The sequence below is a fragment of the Diachasma alloeum genome, unplaced genomic scaffold (genome assembly GCF_001412515.2).
Source record: "Diachasma alloeum isolate Michigan unplaced genomic scaffold, Dall2.0 Dall_scaffold_00448, whole genome shotgun sequence".
Taxonomy (NCBI): Eukaryota; Metazoa; Arthropoda; class Insecta; order Hymenoptera; family Braconidae; genus Diachasma; species Diachasma alloeum.
In genome coordinates this window covers 82,857-96,242 of record NW_021680587.1, presented here as the reverse complement: position 1 = coordinate 96,242, position 13,386 = coordinate 82,857, and the positions used below count along the sequence as shown (strand labels likewise).

The window sequence follows — 13,386 nt, the reverse complement described above, 5'->3', positions numbered from 1 at the left end:
TTGCGATGATTTTCAATTTCATTCATCAACTCCTCAACGAGATGACTCATTTTCCCTACTTTCTGCTGCAGGCAAGCAACAAGACCAATGGTCTGCTTTAGAATAGAAGCCTCAATCGACCTCAATCGACCTCAATCTTTTCTGATAAAGTGTTGCTCGTGGATGCCAATTGCTGATTTACACGTATGAGAATTGTAAACAAAAAAAAAACACCATCAACGCATAGTCGTTAAAATATTAATCTTCACGATTCAATAGACATTCATGTTCATATTTTAAACAAGCGTCAGTAAAAGAAGTTTGAAAAGAATAGGGGTTTGGTGCTTAGGTTCTTGCGACCGCACAATATTCCCCGACAATTGTATCAGTTTTTGTTTCATCAGAAATGTCTTGTAGACAAATCACAAAAGCATCCTCCAGAGTTCAAACCGAAGGCTCTGGACTTTTCAATCCGTTAATACTTGAGTGATTGTTTCAATAATTGAAGGTAATGATTTTGGAATTGTTTTGTAAACATACTGCGGACATAACCTCGTCAACTATTTTATTTTGAAATAAACTGAAATTAATATTTCAATGTTACTTACCCATTCTTTTAAAATTGTACTTAACATCAACAAATAAAATTCTCGCCTGTTTTCTCTTCCAGAAAGGAAAATGCAAAGGAAATTGAGAAGAATTCTCAACCAAAAAATAATAACAAATCATGAGTGTGAGTGATGGCCGGCTTGGTGACCGGTCTCGTCGGTGTCGTTGCCGCCTAAAAGTGTTGGTAAAAGCGAGAAATTGTCACGCAACCAAGGCCATCACTTCCTTTTTGTGATAGTTTTTTCGCGCGCGATTTCGGCATAGAGCATCCAACCGAAGATTTTTGATTGATAAAATCTCAACAGAACAAATTCAGTAGAAAAATCAAACTTTATCAAGTTTTTTCTATTGGGTATTTGTCTGAAAAAATATATCTGAAGAAAGAAAGCGTGTAGAGGGTGAAGAATTGTCAATACAAAACGAGACCACTGAAATATAACTATATTCAGTAGTAGAGTGTATTCAGAGACAGTCAGTCGTGCATAATCGTGCAGCAACTGTACACCTTGGCAGTGCCTGGCAGAAAATAAAAAATTAACTGAATTTTTAATTGTTCTGTAGAATCGGCCTCATCCAACAGTAAGTTCAATAGTGATTTCACTTGAATAATTTTATCAATCCGAATAAAAGTTTGCATTGCTGTGAGATATTTTCGTTCAACCAGAGGTTCAACTGTAGAATGTTTTGTTTATGTGCCCCAGCCCGGTAAACTATGATTATAACCTCACTTATTCGTTACTCTCATGTGAATTTATAATCCAAGCCGAAGGCTTTGTGGGCGTAGTAACGTAATATACCATTATTTCATAAAAATCTTCTTATTGTAGACTTCAGGATGTCAGGCGCACACCAAAGTGACTCTAAATCATTCAGTGGAAGCGGTAAGTTGGAGTTCGGCGAACTTCTGACATCGGATAGAAAAACATATCCTCAAACTAGTCTTAGTTCCATAAAAATATTTGCGCGTCGATGATTACCAAGTCTCAAACATGAACAAATTATCACCGACATTTATGCATCAGATCAGTTTTTTGGTCAGATAATGTATTGTCGCCTGAAGATGGGAAATTATCCGTAGAATGTTGATTTCCAAAGTGATGAGACGCATAATCCACTGAATTATCTTATTATTTGTTTGGCAATTTCATCAGTTCAAATTAAACAATTTCTACCTTGGTAATCATCAGAAAACTATTTGTTTAATTCAAACAACTTTTAGTTGGTGAAATGTTCTCGTCTCTGTCAATGTAGTCAGCGATAAAAAGCGGTTTCCAATGCTCACTTTGTCATAATACGAAATACAAGAATTGAGATATCAAGTATCCTACATCATTATATAGTATCCTATATCTCGTTCTTTCGCATCATTTTCATTCCAACAGCTCAACAATATCATGCATAATGCTTATGCATGGTGGAAGTTTGTAGAAATAAATTCAATAGGAAACCAAGCGCTGTCGATCGGGAATTCTATTGCATTTCTATTAGAATTCTATCCCAACTCTACTGGAAACGCTTGACAATTAATTTTTCCCTTTCCGCTCCATTTATTTTTGTTTTCAATTATTAAATCAAAGAAATGAAACATGAAAAATTAATGCCCAAGAATTCCCGCATAAAAAATCTCAACAGTATCAGTCGTCTAGAAAAAAACAATATCGTTGACTTCTTCGTATCGAACAGCAAAACCATAAAGAATCAAATAAAATTTTCAGTTGCATTATAATAAAATTTGAACAGAGTTTCGATAGACTATGAATGTAATTCCAATAGAATCACTGTAGAATTTTCTACTATTCCTCCTGTAATCACTATGATAACTGCTCCAGTCTCATTAGTAGTTATATTACGTCTGTGAGTGTGAAGATTACTGTTGTGAATTTTCTAATCACATTAATCATGAGTCCCCACAAGGAAAATATTTTGAGACCTAGACACTTTTGATGGTGGAGTGTAAAATAAAATGAATTCACAAACTGGTTAACCTAGGAATTATTGCATGAATTTCATTCTATTACAAAGCTAATTAGCCCACTGTAATTTATTTATTCATTTTCAGCGAAGGAAAATAATCGACAGAATGCCGGCATGCAATCGCTGATGGAGGACATCAATGCTAGTTGTAAGAAGAAATTCCAGACCATCCGAACTCTGGAAGAGAATTTGATTGGGGCAACCAATTCAGGATTGTAGGCTGCGAAAAGGAATAATAATATGTCTGTCGACTATCTGCGAGAATTACAACGACATATGTCACAATAACGACAAATGTTACAGTTGTTATATCTATTCTGAATGAGCGAATAATAGTGCTTAATTCTAAACCGGAAATATAAATTGTATTTAATTATGTTTTCTATCAGACCTTATTTCGCAACCTTTCTAAACCCATCGTATATATTAAGCTTTTCAATTGTTAAATTTGAGTTGCAGATATTTTTTGGGAATATCTCTTCAGGCACGCAATTTACGAGAAAATGATGGGGGACATTCGTTGTAGGAAAATCATTCGGTTCCATGGATATCCTCATAAGACAAAATAGGCCATGCGAGAAGTCATTATGACTCACTGCAAATTCCAAGTTGAGAAAGACGGAAAAACCTGTGAATTGAGTGTTATTCCTAATGTTCTACGTATAGATTCAAATACTAGAACAACTAGTGGTGCAAATATGAAGACATGTACCGGATAGAGTGTCGGATTCGGTTGTGATAATGCTCAGTACCGTATTCTATTTTTATTACATAATATTGTATTTTCATTGTTAATTGTTTCAGGACTTGATTCGATACACAGGCTAATACTCATTGCGATGCAGGAGCAGACTTACGAATGAGGATTCAAAAATTGACACTAAAGTACCAGGTTTGAGGTTATTCTGCGTATTGATTGAAGTATCGAAATAAGTAACAACAGAAATATCAATCTCGGTAACGCAATGAATGCTGAAAGTGACTCGTAAGTCTATCCCTCCTTATTTCGATACTTGAATTGATACCTAGAATGAAACTTCTATCGCTATTTGTTTGAATACTTGAGTAAATTCGCACAATAGAACTTCCTGTGATACATAACTTGACTCGGGAATTGATACTTGGATTGAGATTGAGGAAGCAGATTGTTAAGTAACGATTCAAGTATCAAAATATACTTTCAGTTTTGTATCACCGGAAGTTTTATTCTGCGTGTCGATTCCAATATTGAAACCAGTGGCGAAGGAAGTATCATTCTGCGTATCGATTCGAACTAATATTGATATTCGCATTGTTACTTATTCCAGGTCATTCTGTGTATCGATTCAAGTATCGACATAAGTGATAATGCTAATATCGATTTGGCCTTGAATCGATATGCAGGATATAACTTCCTGTGATACATGAGTGTGAGTATGTTTTGATACTTGAATTTTTCCTTAAAAACATATTTCCCCAATCTTCATTCAAGTATCAATTCACGAGTTGAGTAATGTATCATAGGAAGTTTTTTTCTGCGTATCGGTTCAAGTATCCAAACAAATAGGGATGGACTAACTCACTTTCAGCATCTCATGCATTACCGAAATTGATATTTCTATTGTTACTTATTTCAATACTTATTTTCAATACTGATTTAATTCACGAGCTCATTTTTGTATCATAGGAGGATTTATTATGCGTATCGATTCAAATATTGAAACAGGTAACGTTATTAATATCCCCATAGGTGCCAAATTTCAAGTCATTATGTGTATCGATTAAAGTATCGAAATAAGTAACGATGCAACTATTTATTTCGGTTTGAATCGATACCCAGAATTATCTGAAATGTCACACTCAGCGCGTTACTCGAATTGGTTACTTGAAAAAATACGTTGTCAATCTCAATCCTGATTTCAAGTATCAATTTCAAGTATCAATTTCAAGTATCAATTCCTGATTTCACCTATGTATCACAAAAAGTTTCATTCTACGTATCGATTAGAGTATTAAAGAAAGTGGCGATTGAAATATCAATTATGACAGCACCCGAAGTATTGCAGGCAAGCATTATCGGATCACACATTTTACCACCAATTCTCGCTCCACCATCAATAACCCTTTTACCTCGATATCATAACCCCGTTGAGTGACGGACGTGAACCCAGACAACCAACTTCACATCACAGCGGGACCTCAGTCAAATCTCACGCAATGTTACCGAGTTTCCCAACAACGCCCCACCATTTCCGCCATGTTCGAAATTTCAACTGAAAGTCACCCTCTCATTGGCCATCTTCAAACCCTTATAATTTAATCAATTCACCCCCTAGAATTTTTTTACTATTTTTCTCTGCATACAATCAACCCCCAGAACCGACCCATAACCCCCTGATGACCTCCCATGAGACACCCTGTATACTCAAGAATGGTAATATATCTCATCCAATAGTCAGCCAAGACATTTCATTTTGTTTGCAGCAAACATGTGGATTCGACAGTATCATTCAAATATTAATCACAGCCAGTGGTATTCAAGGTTTCTCTAATGATGTTCTTCATTCAAATACTTCAGAATTTAATTTGATCAAATACATTGTTGTAAATGATGAAATTGGTGAGCAATATGTTCAACAATTGAGATTGAATATTTTTCAATTTAAGGAATTTTTCCGAAGAGAAATTCGAATCTGCTCTGATTTAATAATTTTGAATACATTGATGACAGTAGCAAAATTATGCCCCATCATTTTTCATCAAAACCAAGTTATTCATTGACAATTGAGTGTTCATCATGTGGTAGTAGAACAATTGATGAAGTTATAATTGAACCCAGTTTTGCAGCCGTATGCGATTATGGTCATCTTTATTGTCAACATTTTCAAGAAATATTTGACAAAACAATATATGAAATTTTCGATGGAGTTAATATTGGATGCACACCCTGTATCATACAAAGTGTCCACTTCCGTAATCATCTTTTCATCAATTGTCCTTCAGATCACAAATTTCAAGTTCCAATACATGATTTTACGAGAAGATTGAACGTAAATAGTGATGAATATATTCTAGTCAGGATCGTAAATTTTCATGACCCAGAAATAATTAACAAAAATACTTTCGGACACTAGACAACATGCATTGTAAAAGGAGAAAAATGGATCATTGTAGAAGATTTATCTCCTAATAAAATTGTCGAAGTTTCATTTTCCCATTGCATAAATCCACAATTATGTATTTATGTGAAGTAGAAAAAGAAACCTTTGTCAACAGTGTTAAAAAAAATATTTCCTATCGGATGATTTTCTCAGTGAAAATGTCAAATCATAGAAACATCAAGAGTGTATCATCACACTCTCTCTACTTGAATTTGAAAAATTCTAATAAAATTCCTATTTGAAATCCGGGCTTTCACTAACTTCATCAAATACGATTTACGTAATGTTTTTCAAGCTTTATATGGTGCATAGTAAAATGTGGTTTAAAATGGAACGCTTACAAACGTGGAAGAAAAATGATCATCCTGTACATGTGGCTTTGCATTCCACTTTGCTTCACCTAACAAAGAATCCTAGGTTGGTGTCCTCCGATTTTGATGAAACTTATATATGTTGTAGAGGAGTCAAAACTAAGGGATACGTATTTTTTCTTATCGGCTAATAAGTGGATTTTGGGGGCAAAACTGTCGTTTGAAGTTGGCCATTTCTCGGGGTATTTTGTCGTTTGCGTACATAAAGAGAGTACTCAGACAAATATTTTGCCATGTAAGAGGAAGCTCATGATGAATGATGAATAAAAATCATCCCCAGGGGTTGAAATTAAGGGGGTGAACTACCCCCGCGAAAAATTATTTTTCCAATAAAAAAAAAATATTGCTCAGAATTTCATGGAACCAATTACATTCGAAAGAGCATTCAAAAAGACAGAATACCTTTTTTTTGCATTTCTGTTACAGATTACAATTCAATGGCGAAAAAATTAATTTCTTGTAATTTTTCAATTTTGAAATTTTTCGTAGTGTAATACAAAGCTCGTGAGAACTAATGAGATTAACAATGAAATTCATCCCCGGGGGTGTTGAATGTGGGGGCCCACTACCCTCCTAGAAAATCATTTTTCAAATGGAAAAAAAAATGTAATCTAAAATTTTATAAAATCACTATTCGCAACAGGATGAGAAAAATACGGAGTACCTTCTTCGTTAATTTTTTTGTTTCTGGAAACTGAATATGGAGGCAAAAGAAAAATCCGTCGTCTGCATTTTCGATAATGAAATACGTGTTGTGACTTGTGAATGACTTCTGTTGTTTAAAAATAAAATCATGGGGATACATATTTATTTTTGGCTTCCATCTTTCATGCAATTCACGATCAGTCTAGCAAAATCTTTCGAGAAAAACTGTCTATCAGTGAGTGTTGTGTTTCGTGATCGTTTCATGGCGAAAATTAATCCAATCAACGTCATCAGACTTCTTATGGCAACATTTGAAGTTTCTAATCTTGCTGACACGCCCGTGAACAATGCGGAACGTGAACTAGTGGATACTTTCCAAACGATTTTACTTCGATCCATGGAGGAATACAATAGTGTGGAAATGATTGAAAAAATATCCCTGGATTTTCAAGAGCCTTATAAAGATATAGAAATGATAGCGGTTGAAGATAAAAAATTTCAATCACATAATAAACAATCATCTGAAAGATGTTCGGAAGATGAGGAACCTGTAGATTTTGACTATAAGCGGAGAGCAGCAGAATTCTGGAAAAGTGTTTGCAAAATTCTAAGAGAATTAGAATTTAGAGAGAAAGAATTTCCGCTTCACCCAGCCGGGAATCGAACCCGGGTCTCCCAGATATGCGCTGTGTACTCTTACCGACTAAGCTACCGGGAACCACAGAAATTCACTCTCAAATTCACCTCAAACACCGCCTAACCTCCTTTAGGCATTAAAGAATTCTAAGAGAATTAGAATTTAGAGAGAAAAAATTTCCGCTTCACCCAGCCGGGAATCGAATGACAAAACAAACAACAACGAACGAAACAAAATTTTTCCGTGAAAACAGTTTCGAATCGATTCAAAAAGGTAGAATCCACTCGACAGTTACGTCATTGGACACACCGAATCAATAAAGGAGGGACATATATGGAGAAGTTGAAGCGTATTTTGGAGTATACATTGAATAAGATGAAAAACGCAATTGATGCGGGATTGATTGTTCACGACGCCGACCTGCGCAGGTGGGCTCTGCAAGCTCGGAAAGATATAGGATTTGAAGACGGTCGTTTCACGCTTCCCCCATGGTGATTATATAATTCCAAGAAAGCCTATCGTATCACATCTCGGAAAATTAACAAATTAGTCACGCGCAAAACATTAGAAAATCGACAAACTCTACAAAAATAATCAGACGAATTTCTTAAAAAAGTTCAGCCTTATTTTGCCACGTATGGACAGGAAAACTTCTATAATTCAGATCAGAATGGTTTTCAATTGGAAATTCATTCAGGACGTACTTTAGCTGGAGAAGGCCCAAAACAAGTGGCATGTATAGTACAATCGGTAACCTCGACAACACATAGTTATACAATACTGTCACCTCTCTTTCTGGTTTTAAAAGAACCTCCTGGAACTTTTGGCCCTATCGTGGAACAGAATCTTTTCAGACCATCCAATGTTTTTGTCGCTGCCTCAAAATCGGGGAAACTCACTTCAGGTACGATAATGTTCAAGACACAAGAACACCTGATATTCTCTACACATTAATCACGATCATTAAAATGTTCTCAATTTTTCGAGCATTTCAAAACATGGTTGAAGGAAGTATTTTTCCCTAACGTTAGGACCTAAACATCTACTGCTGATAGATTCGTGGAGTGGTCACTACACTGAAGCGGTACGAAAAGCAACACCTCCAAATAAAGAGTTATTAACTATGTTGATACCGAAGGGTACCACTGGAAAGATTCAACCCGTCGATGTGTTCGGTTTTAGAATATGGAAAAATTATGTCCATCATTTTTCGGATACCGTGCCCTCCTTGGTCATGATATTAATTTACATTTAAGGAATAATCTACTAAAGTTACAATCTCTGGTTCATAATCAGTTATCTTCACCAAGATATAAAAATTTATTTCATTATGCTTGGTTTAAAGGTGGTTATATTGTTAGAAAGCCGGAAGAGTTTGAGAATGCCGTCGATTTTGCCTTCGGGCAATCTTCTCATCCCCACTGCGACATTGAGGGCTGTTCCAATGTCGCTATAGTTCGGTGCTCATTAGGATGGCTCATAATAGATAAGAACTAAAAATTCAACTTTTTTAGAGTTGAAACAAATAGTTCAGGGAACTGTGAGGCTGTGTGATTTTTTTCCAATTTTTTAATTCAATTTTGCAGTAGCGCATGGCTTTTCAACTCAACAACATGGTTTGACTAAAATATCTGACCTACTGGCAGTCAATGGTTATAAAACTTGGGTAAAAGTTAAATATCCTTGATTACGGTCCTGTGCTAGGTTATAAAAATGACAGAGGATGGTTCTTCGGATCTGTTCAGGTAGAGAATGCAGCGCCTAGTATAGGTCCGTCACTGTTGCTCCCATAGCGAGGAGGTCGGAAATACATCCGTTTTCTGGGGAGCACTAGAAACCCAACTATACGACTGCCATGTGCGAGACAGAGGCGCTCGCAGTTGTCCCTGTCACACAGAATGATGTGCTCCATGAATATTAATAATAATAACACGATATCTGTGAGTCGTGGAAACATGAATCGGAAACATTATTCTTCATCAGAACATTCAATGCTGCATGTCTCGTCAACTTTTCAGTAGTTCTCAATATATTTTGGCCGGTATAAAAATGATTATTTATTGTTCATTTGTTTCCCGAAGCCTAAAAATGAAAAATCGGTCCCGTGTACCTAATTTTTAAGCTATGTATTTTTTTTCAATGTATAGAATAACAATTACATTCCACTTTTTGCTAATTTGATTCCAAGATGTCTTAATTTATTTTTTCTTTAATGAAAAATTACACTAGTCTCATGAAAAACTATGAAAAATCATTCCTCAAAGAATTTTCAGAACTTTTTCATTTTTTTCATTTTTATAAAAAATTTTTATTCTGTCAAAAATTCATTAATTATTGCATTTCAAAACCAATTAAGCTTTATTGGAGTCGAATTTGCAAAAAGTTGACTGTAATTGTTATTCGACGAATTTGTGTAAAAAAATTGATGAAAAAACAATCCATAGCTCAAAAATTGGGTACACTGGACCGATTTTCCAATTTCAAACGTCTGGGGGACAAATTAAGTGATTTCTTGGATTAACAAATTTTTTGCACTAATTTTTCGTTTCTACGAATGAACTTTCTCCTCTATAGAAATGGTCATTTGAATACCCTGGGACTCTTGAAGCTCACAGGGTCTCCCCTTAATGGCAGGGCAACGTAAAGTCTAAAATATATCCTCAGAGTGGGAGACTTTCAAATTTCTGTTGGCGTATTTACTTCTAAAACGAATCTCGGTATTTTGGCATTTACCTGTCGTAGTCATTTACTTATCACTCTGATGCCTGTAACTCAGGGGTCACCAATAAACTGGATTTCCAATGACGCCCACTGGCTGAAACTCAGGAATTGTCTTCATAAAGGAGCTCACAAATGACTTAGCTTCCAAGAACTTTAATGAATGGGGCTGAGTTTACGATTTGCGGAAGCCAAACTCTTAAACCCTCGTCCCTAATTTGCTTATAACTATCTTGTCCAATATTCATCTGGCAATTGAATATTTTCCGACCATTTCCTGAACTGTTCTAATGGTCAGTCAATGCACGACTTCCAAAGAGCTAGCATCGCAAGAATCTCTGTCCTTCCACTTATGCTCTAATATTAACGAACGAACTTTCAGTGCCTGTGATAGTGTGTCAATAATATCAGCCAATTATTTAGAGAAAAAAAAGTGCAAAANAGCAATATACAGAAATCCCAACTATCACGGAGGGAAATGCGATTACTAAATTTGAGAAGATACTGAATGATTATAAAAAAATTCGCAAGAACGGTCCGGGGCGTCTGGAGAAATAGGAAAACGCTCAAAGTGCAGCAATTGGTTTCATGTTCGAGTTAGATGAGTTGTTCGATATCGCATATCAGAAACAAGTGAATGTGATGAAAAATGAAGCTGNGAGTACCGAAATCTCATTCATTGGTCATGCAAAATCAGACATCCAGGGTAATCAGTTACCATCAAAACGCCAAGTTTTGGAGTGTTTTTTGAAGTGAAACTTCTTTAGGGAGAGTACGNAATTGGTTTCATGTTCGAGTTAGATGAGTTGTTCGATATCGCATATCAGAAACAAGTGAATGTGATGAAAAATGAAGCTGCAAGAACTTTGTTGGATCTCCACCGTGGAAAGAGAAGACAGGGTTACTTGGACCGAATCATCGACACAGCTAACTGGATCCCTCCCTGTGAAGAAGAAAATGGAAATNACTCAAATAACTTGAAATTTTGACATTGATATTGAAATTGAAATTTGAAATTGGTATTTTGAAGTGAAACTTCTTTAGGGAGAGTACGAAAAATTTCAGCGCGACACGAAAAGTGAAAGGTTTTGAGGGGAACGGGTTAGTCAGTAAGTGGGGGGCTAGTCAAGCGTAGGGGAGCCGCGCGTGAGTGAAGAAAATCCGAGGCGACACGAAACATGTAAGGATCGGTAGTGGGGGTAAGCCTAGAGTGGGGCCGTACGCCTTGCTATGCCTGAGACCAGGGATGGGCATTTCGGTCTAGAGACAGTNGATAATTTATTTCTCCTTTTTTTTCATTTTCACAGTGATGAGTAGTTCTGATTGCGGGGAGACTCCTATAAATTTCAGAAATCCCAGGACATTCAAGTGACATTTTTCAGAAGTTGAGTCCTTGTTTCATATNCCATTTGATATGGAAATTGAAATTTGAAATTGGTATTTTACATTTAAATTTTGAGTTTAAACGTNGTCCTTGTTTCATATGCGTAAAAACAAGGGATTTGCGTGATAAAATCATTATTCATGGTTAATTCATCCTTCCGACGCCTAAAATTTGAAAATGGGTCCAGTGTACCTAATTTTCAAACAATGAGAGTTTTTGTTTCAAAATAATAAAAAAAATGTGCAGAATAACAATTACAATCCACTTTTTGCGAATTCAACTCCAAAATAGTTTCACTGATTTGGCTTTGAATGAAAAATGACAATAGTTGCATAAAATATTATGAGAAATAATTTTCAATGAATTTTCAAAACATTTGTCGTATTATCTTATTTTATTCCTTTGTTTTCTTGAAATAAATTAATTGATTATTGCATTAAACATTGAGTCAAGACTAATTGAGCCATTTCGAAGTGGAATTAGCAAATAGTGGATCGCTATTGACATTCTGCACATTTTACGGAAAATTGAAAAAAAACTTTCATTGTTCGATAATTGGGTACACAGAACTGATTTTTCTGTGAACAAAAGGGCGACGACACGAATGTTTGATGTTAAATTGCTTAGACACTTGAATTTGGATTCAAAGAGACAAATGATCTCAAAAATAAATGTAAAGAAAGTCATCAGTAGAGGTATAGGGCCGGTTCTGGCCCAACCATTTTGGGAAGGGTCTGGGGGTAACCCGCGAATAAGTGGTGGGATGGGATTAATTAATTCGCGCTTTTAATTCGCGGTTTCGATTCGCGGTTTTAATTCGCGGATTTCACTTTTCGTCGATTCGGGGGTCAAGAGCTACGGGAGAGTCCCCATGAGTGGATGGTGGGGAGGTGGGGTATATTAATTCGCGTTTTAATTCGCGTTTCAATTCGCGGTTTTAATTCGCAATTTAGTTCGCGGTTTTAATTCGCGGTTTAGTTCACGGTTTCGATTCGCGGTTTCGATTCACGGTTTTAATTCGCGGCTTTAATTCGCGGTTTTAGTTTGCGGATTTCACGTTTCGTCGATTGGGAGGGGGGCTTTTGACATTCTTGAGATTGTATCAAAGATAAGAAGCGTTAAGTGCAAAAGGTCATAAATCATTTTTTTTTACAATTCCTGGAAAAGAGAAAGTGTCACATTCCTTAAATTCCTGAGATAAGAAGAATGAGTCATCACAGCAGGTAAGGGTTTTAATTCGCGGATTTCACGTTTCGTCAATTGGAGGGAGGGGGGCTTTTAACATTCTTGAGATTGTATCAGAGATAAGAAGGTTTAAGTGCAAAAGGTCATAAATCATTTTTTTTTTTACAATTCCTAGAAAAGAGAAAGTGTCACATTCCTTCAATTCCTGAGATAAGAAGAATGAGTCATCACAGCAAGGGTTAAGTGCAAAAGGTAATAAATCATTTTTTTTTTGTACAATTCCTGGAAAAGAGAAAGTGTGACATTCCTTGAATTCCTGAGATAAGAAGAATGAGTCATCACAGCAGAGCAATTCCAGGAAATGTTGAGAAAACATTTTATGCAGGGTTAAGGAAAACTTTCACTTTTTTTAAAGATCACCCCCGCCCCTTCATTCTATGAGAAAAAAAGGAGTGGGGGGGGAGGATTATATAACACTGCAAGGTCAAGGGCACAGCATCAGTATTTTTCACCCCGCCTCATGAAGAAGTACTTCATTCGACGACAACAAGCTTTGAACAAAACTCGTGAGTTGAAACATAGACTTGAGCGTCTGCTGAAAGATATCGACCAATTGAAGAGAATCATTCAATTGAAAAGTGACATTGAAGTGTTGTGCTCAGATCTCCAGAAGACCAACATCGTAAAACCAGAAGCATGAACTTTGAAAAATTCAACAGTCTCGAAGAGGGAGAATCTTCCTCT

General features: G+C 36.0%; 1 long non-coding RNA gene across 1 annotated transcript; it reads left to right on the top strand.

Moving 5' to 3' along the window:
- The first annotated feature begins 300 nt into the window (after positions 1-300).
- LOC107042407 lies at positions 301-2,907 on the top strand. Its single transcript, XR_001461158.1, has 4 exons — positions 301-487; positions 650-1,167; positions 1,416-1,469; positions 2,648-2,907. It is a non-coding gene; the product is annotated as an uncharacterized LOC107042407 (long non-coding RNA).
- Positions 2,908-13,386: the final 10,479 nt, after the last annotated feature.